The sequence below is a fragment of the Puma concolor genome, chromosome C2, assembly GCF_028749965.1.
Source record: "Puma concolor isolate L17-30 chromosome C2, mPumCon1.1.hap2, whole genome shotgun sequence".
Taxonomy (NCBI): domain Eukaryota; kingdom Metazoa; phylum Chordata; class Mammalia; order Carnivora; family Felidae; genus Puma; species Puma concolor.
The window spans coordinates 133568205-133582683 of NC_141675.1; the positions used below are offsets into that span (position 1 = coordinate 133568205).

Here is a 14479-nt window from a genome sequence, read left to right on the forward strand (position 1 = left end):
ATAGACACACAGCAAAAACTGACAAGAGAAACCACTGACTTTTTAAATAGGAAATTATACATTTCAGAAGACAGTGAAACAACATTTTAAAATGCTCACATTTAAAAAAACATGTCAATCTGGAATTCAATATATTGCACCAAAAATATTCAAAAATAAAGAGAAAATGAAAACATTTTTGTCAAAAAAAATGCTGAATTTGTTAGCAGCAGACTAAAATTCAATGTTCAAGAGAATTCTTTTGAAGGAACAGATAGCCTATAGAAACTCAATTTATGTGAAGGAATAAAGAGTAGGAATGCTTAATACATAGTTAATTTGAAATATACTTTTACACTTTCTTAATTTTTAAAAGACTACTGTTTATTTTTTTTAATTTTTTTTTTAAATTTTTTTTTCAACGTTTTTATTTATTTTTGGGACAGAGAGAGACAGAGCATAAACGGGGGAGGGGCAGAGAGAGAGGGAGACACAGAATCAGAAACAGGCTCCGAGCCATCAGCCCAGAGCCTGACGCGGGGCTCGAACTCACGGTCCGCGAGATCGTGACCTGGCTGAAGCCGGACGCTTAACCGACTGCGCCACCCAGGCGCCCCAAAAGACTACTGTTTAAAGTAAATAGTAATAACATCATATTTTGAAGTTTATAATATATTTAAAAGCAAATAGTATGAAACAACAGCCCAGAAATAGAAGAGCGGTAAGGAAAAGTATATTGTCAATATGTTTTACATTAAGTAAGAGGTGATAGAGCATTACTTTGAAGCAGAGGGTGATAAGTTACAGATGTACCTTGTTTTTAAAATAAAGATAAATGAAGGAAGTGTAGTTAGTTACATAATATAGGAGATAGGTGGATTTCTAAAGGTACTTGAATAATCCAACAGAAGGCAATTTACTTAATGAAGCAGCAAACTCCTGATACCAAGCAGTGGGGAAAAAATGAAAGACCAAATGGTAACATAGAAAACCAATAACAAGATGAAAACTTAAACCCAACCCAACCATAATCATAATTATATTATTGGGGGGGTCATCTGAGTGCATATTTATGACATAAAATAATTTCAATTTTCTGTCTTTATAAGGGAAAATCTCAAGGGTCTGTATTTGAGGTTCACATTAATTGGTATTTTATTTTCTTAAAACCTAAACGTTGTCAGTTAAGAAGAAATCCACTCTGGGGTACAGATCTTGCCATTTAAATTCTAGGTTTTGGGTTTTTTCTGATCCTTGGTAAAGTTTTATCCAAGAAACAGAATACATACATATATATTCAAAAACATGAACCATTATAAAGTAAAATAGGAAACTGAGTGATTTAAGTTTTGGCAGCCCTCACCTTTTTTTTTTTTTTTTCTTTTTTTTTTTCAAGTCCCTGAAAGACTGTAGCTGGACTGGTTCCAGTTCTCTTTGGGATAACAAGTGACTTGAAATTAAAAACAAAAAACAAAAAACAAAAGCAAAAACCCACAGTCTCAAACAAGGTCAGGTAATACCATTCTCTGCCCTGCTCCCAAGGCAAAAAATATGAACACTTTTAGTAACAATTCAGGATTCAGCTTTATCTCCTAACTGCCCAGTCAGTGGAAGTTCAACATCCTGATTATTTTTAGACATCTATACTTGTGTATATTGATATATAATCTTGTATTAGATGACAACTTATTTTTTCTAAGTCCAGCAATCATTTTTAACTAAAATCCTTCTACGTGTTTTGATTGCTGTTCAACTTGCTACCGTTCAGAAAAAGCAAAATTTCTGTAGCGTTCATCTCAAATCTTATTGCTTTACAACTGTGGTATACCTTCCATTAAAAATAAAAAGACGAAGCAGTCAATCCAGTGATTACGTTGACATGGCTTTCATTGGGAAGGAATAGAAAAAGTGGTGATGGCAAAGAGAAAACCAATAGACAAAAAGATAATGAAAACCAATAGACAAAAAATACAATGATTTTCTTTAAGAGGGAGGGAGAGAGAGAATGTTATATTCAAGAAAAGGAAAAACAAAACAAAACAAAACAAAACATTGAAAGCCCATGCGTGAAGCCATAGCCGAAAACATGTTGTATGGTAAGTAGGTTTTCTTTCTTTTTCCCTCTTTTTTCTTTTTTTTAAATAAAATCTCCTCCCAAACCATCATCACTTTTTCAATCCTCCCCAGACCAGGCTTCATCTTCAGACCCTTTGTCCCCAGATTTCTCCAGTGGAGGGCCTTCAGAGGATTTCTTTTCTGGAAGGCTTTCTGGTTCCTTGACTTCTTCTTTAAGAGAAGGAATCTTTTCCCTTGAAGCCTTTGAAGCTATGGGGCCACCTGCTTTTCCTTTTGTCTTTCACAGGGCTTGGCATCACTGTAGCCTTTGGCCTGGGTCTGGGAATTTTCTTTTCTTTTCTCTCAGCTTTGGACTTCTTAACCATCATTTTCTTTTTCTTTTTTGAGCTGCCATAGTCACTATCATCAACATCTTCCACTAGGAAATCATCATTGCTGCCTGAATCTTTCTCCTGGAATGGTGCCTCTGACTCCTCTTCTTGCTCTTCTCCATTGCTCACATCTTCCATGAACATCTCTTTGTGTCTGGAAGCTGCTTAAGAGGCTGCCTGCTGTTGCTGGTGCACATTTTTAGGATCTCTTTCATCTTCACTGTCTTCTGCAGAGTGAGAATCATCCTTCTTGGTCTTCACATATTTTTCTTCTGAGTCCTCTCTGTATTCCTGTGAATTCTTTCCAGACTGCTTGTTACTTTTAGCTTCTTGGAGAGATGGTCAAATTTTCTTAGCTGGAAGAGCCTGAATCTCTTCCATAATCTTAATCAGCATCATCAGACTCCTGACACTGAAGAATCAATGACCTTTTGATTTCTGACAGGCTGAGACGTGTTTGTTGCCAAAACAGGTCCAAATCCAGAAGCCAAAGACCAGGACCCACCCACCCACTCCACCCCACGCACGTGGTGCCACGCACCTTCAACTTTGGCATTTGGGGCTGTGGCTGCAGAACCCCAAGCTGCTGGCTTGTCAGACCCCCCCCTTGATTCAGCACCCCTTAATCAGATGATTAAGCACCCCACTGCCCCCATTCCCCCGTGTCTTCAAAATGGATGAATCAAACCAGTCCTGATAATTATATTAAATGCCAGTAGACTAGACATTCCAATTAACAAAAACATATATCCAATCTGTCAGAAACACAGAACAATGTTCAACTCCCAATATGGCACCATTTGAAGAAAACACCAAAGAGCCACTTAGTGTCAGTTTGACATTAGACCCCCTTCACCCTGGCGGTGATTCATCTTGACTAGCACTGACATATATTCTGTATATTTTCTGCTTCATAAAACCTCAACTAGCTCCAATACCCAAATGTCTACAGAGCATTATATCTTCAAGCATAAACAATGGACAAGCAAAACCAAAGGACTAATTTTACGGTGAGAAGTATGGCAGTGGGCACACAACAATGGAGTCCACTGATCTTAATGCATATACCACCACCAGAAGCTGCTGGACTGACCTTTTAATAGAGTGGCTTATTGAAGTTGTGACTGAGGCACAAGCTCAGATATGTTATTATGTGAGGATGAGCACCGCCTTCAAGGATGCAATATATACTCTTAATTTGCAACCAGTGTATGATGCTATGTCTTCAATTAATAGAAATCATGGGTCTAGAAATCAAGATGTAAAAGTGAAAGTGTTTACCTGCTTATCATCACTTTTCTTAACTCCTGCATCAGGTCTTTGCAACACTGACGTCAGTAAAGGTCTTTGCAGATCCTGATTTTCCGAATGGTTAGCTGTTCTAATTGGTACCAGCAAGAGTTTCAATAGATTTTATTCTCTGGCAATTACCTGAGAATTCTGAACTCATGCCCAGAAAAAAAAAAAGCAGAAACACAGAGGAATCATGGACCTGAGGGGTAGTGTCCTTGATTATCACAAGGAGCTAGAGCTACTGTTACACAACAGAGGAACAAGTTTAGTGCTCAGAGGACACACTTGAATATGTTTTGGTGCCCAATTTGCACAATCTTACCAGTTAGTGAATAAGTGTAGCAGCCACATGCAAAGAATGGCATCGTGACCAGGCTCTCAGTACCTTCAGATATGAGGTTCTTCATCATACCACTAAGTAAAGTTTCTAAATGAGTTTATTTTCTAGCCAAAGGTGAGGAAAATCTTGAATGGCTAGAATAAGATGGAGATGATGAGTAGCAGTTGTGGCCAAGAGGTTGGCTTCAGCACAAAACTTCCTAGAACATATTTCCTCTGGGAAATAAGGCCCATAGGAGTCCTAATAGATCTGTTCCCAGAAATTTCATGAAGCAAGTGAATTTAAGTGGCACGGATGATGAAATATAGTGAAATATAGATGCAGTCCTGTGCAACCCAGCATACCAGCCCTTTAGTACTGAAGGAATGAATTATGCTCCTAGCTGCTGGAAGTGTTGGTAGCAGATAGCTGTCATATGTGAGTCCTCTCTGCACACTGCTCTTAGCTAGAGAGAGCAAATTCATCCAAGGCTACATCTCCTCCTGGTGCAACCTGAGACCAACAACAGATTGATTCAGGGCCATAAACATCTGGCCACTTTGCTCCAGTTCAGGACAACTTTGAAGGTCTGTCCCAGACTTTGATATTCCCATCAGATGAGCTGATGCCTTTTCACCCAACTTCTCTTAATAATCAATCTCACTTCCACTACTTTCACCATAGGTAGGTATTTACTGCAAGAGAACACTCTGTAGTAAGCTTTCTGCAAGTTAATCTGTCTCAGAGTTGGATCTGTACCTCCTATACACAGAAAACTGCAAAATCACTGATGAAAAGAAATTAAGAACTATCTAAATAAGTGAAAAATATATTTAATTAATATATTGCAAGGGTCAATATTGCTAAGATGTCCCATAGTGTCCTTTGGATTCAGTGTGATTCCATGAAATTTTTTTGCAGTTTTTTGGTAGAATCTGGGAAAGTGATTCTAAATTGTGTAGGTAAACATGTGTATCCAAATGGTCTAAAACAATCTTGACAAAGACGACATTGGAGGATTTATATTATGTGACTTTAAGATTTAGAATAAGGTGCATTAATCAAGACAATGTAGATTGGTGTAAGGATGAAAAAAATACATTCAATAAAACTAAAAAGACTTAGAAATAGACCTAATATATACTCAATTAATGAATTTTCTACAAAGACTTTAAATGCAATATAGTGAAGAATAAAAATCTTCCTGACAAAAAATGCTAAAATAGGCAACATTCCTAAGGAAAAGAGGACATTGACCCCTATACCACTATTTTACTACATTCAAAAAAGATAATTGGAAATGGGTTGTAGATCTAAAAATACACACCAAAATTATAAAACTTAGAGAAAAAATTGTTGGAAAATTTCTCTAAGCCCTTTAAGTTTCTTAGCTAGAACATAAAATGCATGAAACACCAAAAGAAAACAAAAAGATGAATTGGATTCCATCAAAATCGAAACAGTTGCTCATCTAAAAACACCTGGTAAAAAAAGAAAAGGCAAGCCACAGCCTGGGAAAGATATTCAGAACACTTGTGAAGAAATTATATCCAGGATATATAAAGATCTCTTATAATTAATTAACAACAATAAAAGAACCAAAAAATTTTAAATGGGCGTAAGACTTGAATAGACACCATACAAAGGAAAATAAGGAAGATATACAAAAGGCAAATAAATACTTTACAAAGTGCTCTGAATCATAAGTCATCAAGGAAATGAAAATTCAAAATACAATGAGATGTCATTTCACAAACTAGAATGGTTAAAATGTTTAAAATGTTTGATAACCTGAAATACTGACATTTTGGAGCAACCAAAATTCTCAGACATTGCTGGTGGAAAATGGCTAGTTCTTACAAAGTTAAACCTAGATTTGTCCTTTAATTTAGCAATCCCATTCATTGGTATTTGACCAAGTAAACTGAAATGTATGTCAAACAAAACATTTCTTTAAAAATATTCATAATGGTTTTATTCATAATAGCTCAAAGCTAGAAACAATACAGATATTCATCATTAGCAAAATAAATAAATAGCATATTCATACAATGGAATACTACTCAGTAATAAAAAGAATGACCTAAGAACTTGGATGATTCCAAAATCTATTCCCATTTACATGAATTGTTATAACAGACAAAACTAATGTCACGATAAAAATTAGACTATAGTTGCCTCTGAGGGTTTAATTGACTCAGAAAGAAAAGGAAGACAGTTCCTAGGATGCTGAAAATATTCCATCTTGATAGGGATGAGGATAATACAAGCATATGCATTTGTCATTTACTCTACATTTAAGATGAGTGTATTTCCCTGAATAAAAATTATACTTCAGGGGTGCCTGGGTGGCTCAGTTGGTTAAGCATCCCATTTTGGCTCAGATCACGATCTCACAGTTCATGAGTTCAAGCCCTGCATTGGGTTCTGTGCTGACAGCTCAGAGCCTGGAGCTTGCTTCGAGTTCTGTGTCTCCCTCTCTCCCTTGGCCCCTCCCCCACTCATGCTCTGTCTCTCTCAAAAACGAATAAACATTTAAAAAATTATAAAAAATTATACTTTAAAAAATGTAATAGGAGGTAGAATCATACGTCATGAAGCTACTAAGAGGCAACACAGTGAAATATTTCTGGGAAGGTCAAAGCCAAATTATAAGTGGTTTGTTTTTAGTGACCACATAACTCAATTTCATCTCTTCTTCCTTATAAAATGTTTCTCTTCTTGTCAGTCAGCAGATAACTATTTGGTGAACTTTCACTATTTTCTAAGCGTTGTAATCTCAGATGTCCTATGCCCCATATGTCATGGCAGACAGCTAACTGGATAATTAAGTTACATACTGGGTTTTTTTTATATTATATGAAATTTATTGTCAAATTAGTTTCCATACAATACCCAGTGCTCATCCCAAAAGATGCCCTCTTCAATGCCCATCACCTACCCTTACCTCCCTCCCACCCCCCATCAACTCTCAGTTTGTTCTCAGTTTTTAAGAGTCTCTTAAGCTTTGGCTCTCTCTCCCACTCTAACCTCTTTTTTTTCTTTTTTTCCTTCCCCTCCCCCATGGGTTTCTGTTAAGTTTCTCAGGATCCACATAAGAGTGAAAACATATGGTATCTGTCTTTCTCTGTATGGCTTATTTCACTTAGCATAACACTCTCCAGTTCCATCCACTCTCCAGTTCCATCTCCAGGAACAAAGGTTTCTCAAAAAATTAAAAATAGACCTACCCTATGACCCAGCAGTAGCACTGCTAGGAATTTACCCAAGGGATACAGGAGTACTGATGCATAGGGGCACTTGTACCCCAATGTTTATAGCAGCACTCTCAACAATAGCCAAACTGTGGAAAAAGCCTAAATGTCCATCAACTGATGAATGGATAAAGAAATTGTGGTTTATATACACAATGGAGTACTACGTGGCAATGAGAAAGAATGAAATATGGCCCTTTGTAGCAACATGGAAGTTACATACTATTTGAACTTAGTATGGTTCCTTTTCTTTATCACCTGGAAGAACATTAGGAAAATTAATATGGAAGAAAAAAATCAACTGTTGAAAACTGTTCATCGGTGATATAACAGGGAGATTTTTTTCGTTTGGGAAATTCCTAGCCCTCATGAAATAACTGAAGTCATGTTCTTCAAGTTGAATGCTTTTCAATTCTCAAATAGTTTAATGACAGCACAAAAACAAAATAGGACTTGTTCAGAGTTTTACTTCACTGTCATGTAGAGTGTGCCTTGCTGGAAGTTTAAGCATCATGGGAAGAGCTTGATAAATATGTAGATTTTGCCTCCTATCTTGAAAACTATTTTAGTAAGACTATGCAGCCAGGTTCTTAAAATAGTATTACAAAAAGCTAGATTTTAGAAATAAATACAGAAAAATTCTGTGGAATAAAAAAGAAAAGTCTACATGGAAGATTGCTATAGACTGTGTCCCCCAAAACTTAGTATGTTGAAACCTAACACACAATGTGATAGTATTTGGAGGTGGGTCCTCTGGGAGGTGATTAGATCATGAGGGTGGAGTTCTCATGAATGGAATTAATGTTTTATTAAAAAGAGACCCCAGGGGCGCCTGGGTGGCGCAGTCGGTTGGGCGTCTGACTTCAGCCAGGTCACGATCTCGCGGTCCGGGAGTTCGAGCCCCGCGTCGGGCTCTGGGCTGATGGCTCAGAGCCTGGAGCCTGTTTCCGATTCTGTGTCTCCCTCTCTCTGCCCCTCCCCCGTTCATGCTCTGTCTCTCTCTGTCCCAAAAATAAATAAACGTTGAAAAAAAAAATTTTTTTAATAAAAAAAAAAAAAGAGACCCCAGAGAGATCCCTTGCCACCACGCATGGACACAGACATTGAAAAGACAACCATATATAGGAGCGACTGGGTGGATCAGTCAGTTAAGCATCCAACTTTGGCTCAGGTCATCATCTCACAGTTCACGGGTTTGAGCCCTATGTCAGGCTCGGCACTGACAAGTGGAAGCCTGGAGCCTACTTCAGATGCTGTCTCCCCTCTCTCTGCCCCTGCCCCACTTGTGCGCATTCTCTCTCTCTGTCTTTCTCTCTCTCTCTCTCTCTCAAAAATAAATAAATAAACATATAAACATTAAAAAAAAAAAAGAAGAAAAAAAAGAAAAGACAACCATATATGAACCAGGAAGCAGAACCTCACCAGCAAATATTCCGGTGCCTTCATCTTGGACTTCCCAGCCTCCAGAACTTTGAGATATGAGAAATAAGTTTCTATTGTTTATAAGGCACCCAGTATATGGTATTCTTTTATAGCAGCCAGAGTAGATTAAGACCGAGATCATCACAGACAAAAACCATGGCTGTGTGAATGATTTTTCTCTTCCCAGGATTTACACCTCCTTCTTGGTTCTCTTTTGGCTTTATTTCAGCCTCAAGGGACACCAGGTTGTCTACTTGCTGCAAGACCCAAAAGTGGACAAAAAACTCACTTCCCATCTTGCTCCTTGCTTAACAAAGCTAAAATCTGAAAATAACTTTACTGAGAACTAAGGAGAAAGTAAAGGAAAATAAAGAAAATGCAAAATTAGAAAAGGCCTGGACTAATAAAATACAGATTTCTGATTCAAACATAGTTAAATTGAAGCCACAAGTTAACTGGTCCAATTTACCAACATTCAGGCCAGGGTTTTGCTCACTTCCTCCAACACATTCTGCTGATTAGACAGTCATCTGGGTTTGGAAAACAAAACAAAACACAAAAATCCTTTTAAGCTTACAAATTATTACTTATGGAGGCTGTCTATTATACATTTTAATTAGACATTTCTTGTTTTTTCCCCCCCCTAATACAAAGCTGAGATAAGTGGGGAGGATCAGGGTTGAGCAGACAGTTTTGGAGCAAAAAACACAGTAGGGAAACAGGTCAGAGTCTAAGCTTTTAGCAACTCCTTACATGCACATGCTGTAGGCCTGAAGTGCCCTTTAAAAAGCAACTAGTCCTTTTTACACTCAGAGTCTTTCTTTAGTCCCCCACGTTTAAAGACTCTCCCTCTCTTCTCCTGGCTTTTTAATTCTCTTTGTATGGCTTCTTCTGAACAGTGACTGAGTTGGCCAGTCTGTGACTTGGCTGTAAATTACTCCCCTGAAAGTTTCCTCTCATTTGATTGGCTTCAATCTCTATAGCCTGGCCTCTTCCCTGATCTTGGCCTAGACTCCAAAACACTGCACTGTAGCCTAGTCTGTGCTGAGGGGCCCTCCTTGTCTGAAAGTTGACTCAGATGCATGAGGAGATGAAATACAGACCTCCATATGAGCGAATCACTATCAGGGCATGGAGGATGTGAGTAAGGGTTGTGTGTGGGGATTCTAAGTTGAAAAGGAATAAAGAAAGGGAAGTGGAAGACTTAGAATTTTGTTTGACCCTGGGAATTACATCTGCTTACAACACATATCAAATCATTTTTGTTTTCCCTGATGATGAGAACGCCAGAGGTTTCTGACCTCATGGGTATTTAAGCTCTTAGTTGCCCACACACCTCACTGTTTTTCCTCTATCACCTTGAAGGGACCTTCGTATTCCCCATCCCAGGATTTAATCCTTGGCTTTCTGCTCTTCTGAGCACTATTTAAATCATCCTTCCATTTATGTATTTTCAAATTCTGTCCCTATGCTTTCAATTTCTAACTCTGTAGTTTATGTTCAGCACTATTCCTCCCACTCTCTATTTTCCTTGAAAACAAATGTCACTTGACCTATGGCTCCCAATAGCTACCTTCCCCCTGCTGATAGAATTATTTGCTGACAAATTTATTGGAAAGACAAGAATTATTTGCTGACAAAATTATTTGAAAGATTTTATATCCAAAGCGTATGTTTTCTTTTTGTAGTCTCTTACATACTGCCATCTGGTTTCTGTTCCTGCTTTATCTCCCTCTACATTCTCTCTTAGACCTCTTTGTTGCATTAAAAACTAGGAAAGCTGCTTCACTGAAGACCATGAAAAACTTTTAGTAAATTTCCCTTCTTCCTGTGTTGCTTAAGCCAAGTAGAGCAGGGATATATTATGAAGAAAAGTAGTACTATTAATGCTAGGTATGAATCAGAAAGCTGCCTCCCTCCCAGTTCAAGTTAACATGCCTTGATTGAGGTCTTACTATATCCCAGACACTTTATTTAAATGCTAGAGAAGTAAAGGTGGGGGGGGAGGTGGGGAAGATGGATTGTTGAATTCCTGGATGATAACTAAATTATTGAAAAAAATTCAAAAATTATTTTGAGCATTTTATCAGGGTGAACTTGAGTTCTAAAACTCCATTTGCAAAGGCATAATAGAAATATCTTTGCCAGGGGCACCTGGGACGCTCAACTGACTGAGCGTCAGTTGAGCGTCCAGCTTCAGTTCAGATCATGATCTCATGGTTCATGGGTTCGAGCCCCACATTGGGCTCTGTACTGACAGCTCAGAGCCTGGAGCCTGCTTCAGATTCTGTGTCTCCCCCTCTCTCTTCTTCTCTTCTTTCTCTTCTGCTTGCATTCTGTCTCTCTCTGTCTCTCAAAAATAAACATTAAAAAAAATTTTAAAGAACTATCTTTGCCACAATCTTAATATCAACAAAACAAAACTCATTAGCCTCCCTTTGCTTGTTCCTGAAAATATCATTTTATTTTTTACTAATGCAACTCCTTATCATATTTTTATCTTTTTTTTTTTTTTTTTTTACATCCCTTCATGTATAATCAGTCATCAGCTACATTTTCTGAAGTCTAAGTACTATACTGGTAATGCCTCTCATGGAATTGATTTACTGACTGGAGTTTTGCTTTTTAAATATACATAAAATAATGTAGTATCATTAATGTCAGAAAACTAAAATTTAAGGTTAGGATCACCAGAAAATACAAAGTGGGATATTTCATGCTGGAAAAGAAATGATCCGCCCAAGAAAATGATTTAAAAACTGTGAAACTTTTTGAACCTAACAAAAGGGGAAATTAACACTCTTACAACCATCATGGGAAATTCAGCGTACTTTTTCCAGAAACTAGTAGATAAAATAGACCAATATTTACAAGACAAAAGGACGAATTAAGTAACATAAAAAGTAAACACTACTGCATTCAAAATGCAATACACATTAAATTGAAATTCACATACAGTATTTACAAAGAATGACCACATATCAAGTCAAGGAAGAAAGCCCCAAAAGTAAAAATTAAGAAAAGTATTTTATGCATACAAGTTATAATCACTTTAACGCAAAAAACAAGTATAAAACTCAATAACCATTCAAGTAAAACAAATCAAAAAACAGATTAAAAATCTGGCAAACTAGGAAGATAATAAAATTCTCTTATTCTAACACTGCATGTTTATTGGAAGTCCAAGATGTATATAATGCTTGAAACAGCTAATGGAAAACATTCTACACTTTCCTACTAAAGTCAGAAACAGAACTGTAATTTCTGCTATCGCTATTACTATCTATCACTATACTTGAGGTTTTAGGCAATGCAATAAAATAAGAATAAGAAATAAATAAAATAAATAAGAAAAGAAGTGAAACTGGAAAGATAATTTTGTATATATTATTAATATATGTGAGAGGGGAAAGCCACTATATTTATAATAAAACCAATAAAGTGGGTTTAGCACTTTAGGATTAAAGTACAATGTATAAAATATCAATAGTTTTTCTAAATCCTGCCAATAGAAGACAGAAAATCACTTCCACAGTGATAACAACAAATGTAAAGTGCTTAGGGATATACTTCATTAGAAAGACGGGTATTCAACTTATGATAGTAGAAAATTTTCAGAGTAAATTCTCAGAAAACAAAATGTAAAAATATACTAAAATTTATAAAATTAAAAATTCAAACATGACCAACAAAACAAAAACTGAATTACATGAAAATATTTAGGATAATAACAAAAAATGTTAGATAAGAGTGACTCAGGGAAAATAAGTAAGAGAAGGATTAAATAAAATATCAGAATGAAAAAGAAATATATTTAGAGATAGAATAGAATAGAAATTTAAAAACTGAAAAAAAAGTATTTTGACTTCTAAAGAGAAAATTATAAAAATACACGGAATGGCACAAGAATTCCTGAATAAATACGTGTAACATCTTCATTGATAGTAAGTCTCACCATAGTTTTTCTTAATTAATACAAAAAGTCGATGCAATGTAAAATAGTAAAATCAATATCCATTAGGATTTAATAGAATTTTGTCGACTGATTCTACATTTCATATAAAAGATAAATCTGTAGGAATTTGAAGATGAACAATAAGGAGAATCTGTCCTACCTACCAAATGTCAAATATACTTTAAAAGTACTATGGTATTTATGTAAGAATAGACAATGAAACCCATAAAACTAAATACAACATTCAGAAAGAGGCCCATGATTAAGTATTTGGAAAAGATGGCACTTAATATCAGGGAAGAAAAGAAACATTATTCATAAATGGTCTTGGCAAATTAGTTGAATATTTGGACAAATAAGTTAGCTCTCACCTCAGACTTTTCACAAATATAAATTTTAGGTGGATTCAAGAAAAATATAAAATTAAATATTATAGTGTTATAGGAAAATATAAGGTAATGCTTTCTTGAGTGTAGGCTAGGGTAGAAGACAAAAAAAGGAAAAGTTATAAATAAATAAAAATTCATGGACTAAACTAAAATTAATCACATGAATTCCACTGACACAGCATCAATAAAGTTAATGAACCAGTATTTCCAGCTATTGACCTTATGCTGATACTTGCTAATGATGTGTCTATTTTTAAAAAATGAACATGAGCACCTGATCGTATAACATGCCACAGATACAAACTTCTGGTTAAATCAGTAAATCGATAAGCAAATAATTCCACTAAATGTTTTAAATGGGCATATTGAAAAGTACACAAAATCCATTTCCTGGATTTTGGTAACAAAGTACCCATTTAAGGTATCATACTTGTAGAATTATTTCCTAGGTAAAATAGATAAATCTTAAGCAAGCAATTTATTATTGTTTAAAAGTAAGAACATAGTTCCATCTCAGAATTACAGTTGCCAAATTAGTAAACTTTCATAGCAACTAAGCCAGTATTTTTCTAGCTTCACTGAGGTACAATTGACAAAAGTTATATATACTTATGGTGTAAAACATGTTTGATATATGTATATGTTGTGAAATGATTATTACAATCAAGCTAATTAACATATCCATAATTTCTCTTGGTTTTTTTGTAACTACATGAGTTCTTTGGGGGATTCCTTTTTTTATTTTTTTTTAATCTTTTTTTTCATTTTATTTTTTTTAATTTACATCCAAATTAGTTAGCATATAGTGCAACAATGATTTCAGAAGTAGATTCCTTAATGCCCGTTACCCATTTAGCCCATCCCCTCTCCCACAACCCCTCCAGTAACCCTCTGTTTGTTCTCCATATTTAAGAGTCTCTTATGTTTTGGCCCCTTCCCTGTTTTTGTATTATTTTTGCTTCCCTTCCCTTATGTTCATCTGTTCTGTGTCTTAAAGTCCTCATATGAGTGAAGTCATATGATATTTGTCTTTCTCTGACTAATTTCACTTAGCATAATACCCTCTAGTTCTTTCCACGTAGTTGCAAATGACAAGATTTCATTCTTTCTGATTGATGAGTAATACTCCATTGTATATATATACCACATCTTCTTTATCTATTCATCCGTCGATGGACATTTGGGCTCTTTCCATACTTTGGCTATTGTTGATAGTGCTGCTATCAACATTGGGGTGCATGTGTCCCTTCAAAACAGCACACCTGTATCCCTTGGATAAATACCTAGTAGTGCAATTGCTGAGTCATAGGGTAGTTCTATTTTTAATTTTTTGAGGACCCTCCATACTGTTTTCCAGAGTGACTGCACCAGCTTGCATTCCCACCAGCAATGCAAAAGAGATCCTCTTTCTCTGCATCCTT

General features: G+C 36.0%; 1 long non-coding RNA gene and 1 pseudogene across 1 annotated transcript in view; both read right to left on the minus strand.

Annotated features, from left to right (window-relative positions):
• The window catches only part of LOC147577545 (uncharacterized), a 523754-nt gene that overhangs the window by 94569 nt on the left and 414706 nt on the right, over nucleotides 1-14479 (minus strand). The gene's annotated exons all lie outside the window — the stretch shown is intronic.
• LOC112849805 (nuclear ubiquitous casein and cyclin-dependent kinase substrate 1 pseudogene) overlaps nucleotides 2153-14479 on the minus strand; it is a 40849-nt pseudogene continuing 28522 nt past the window's right edge.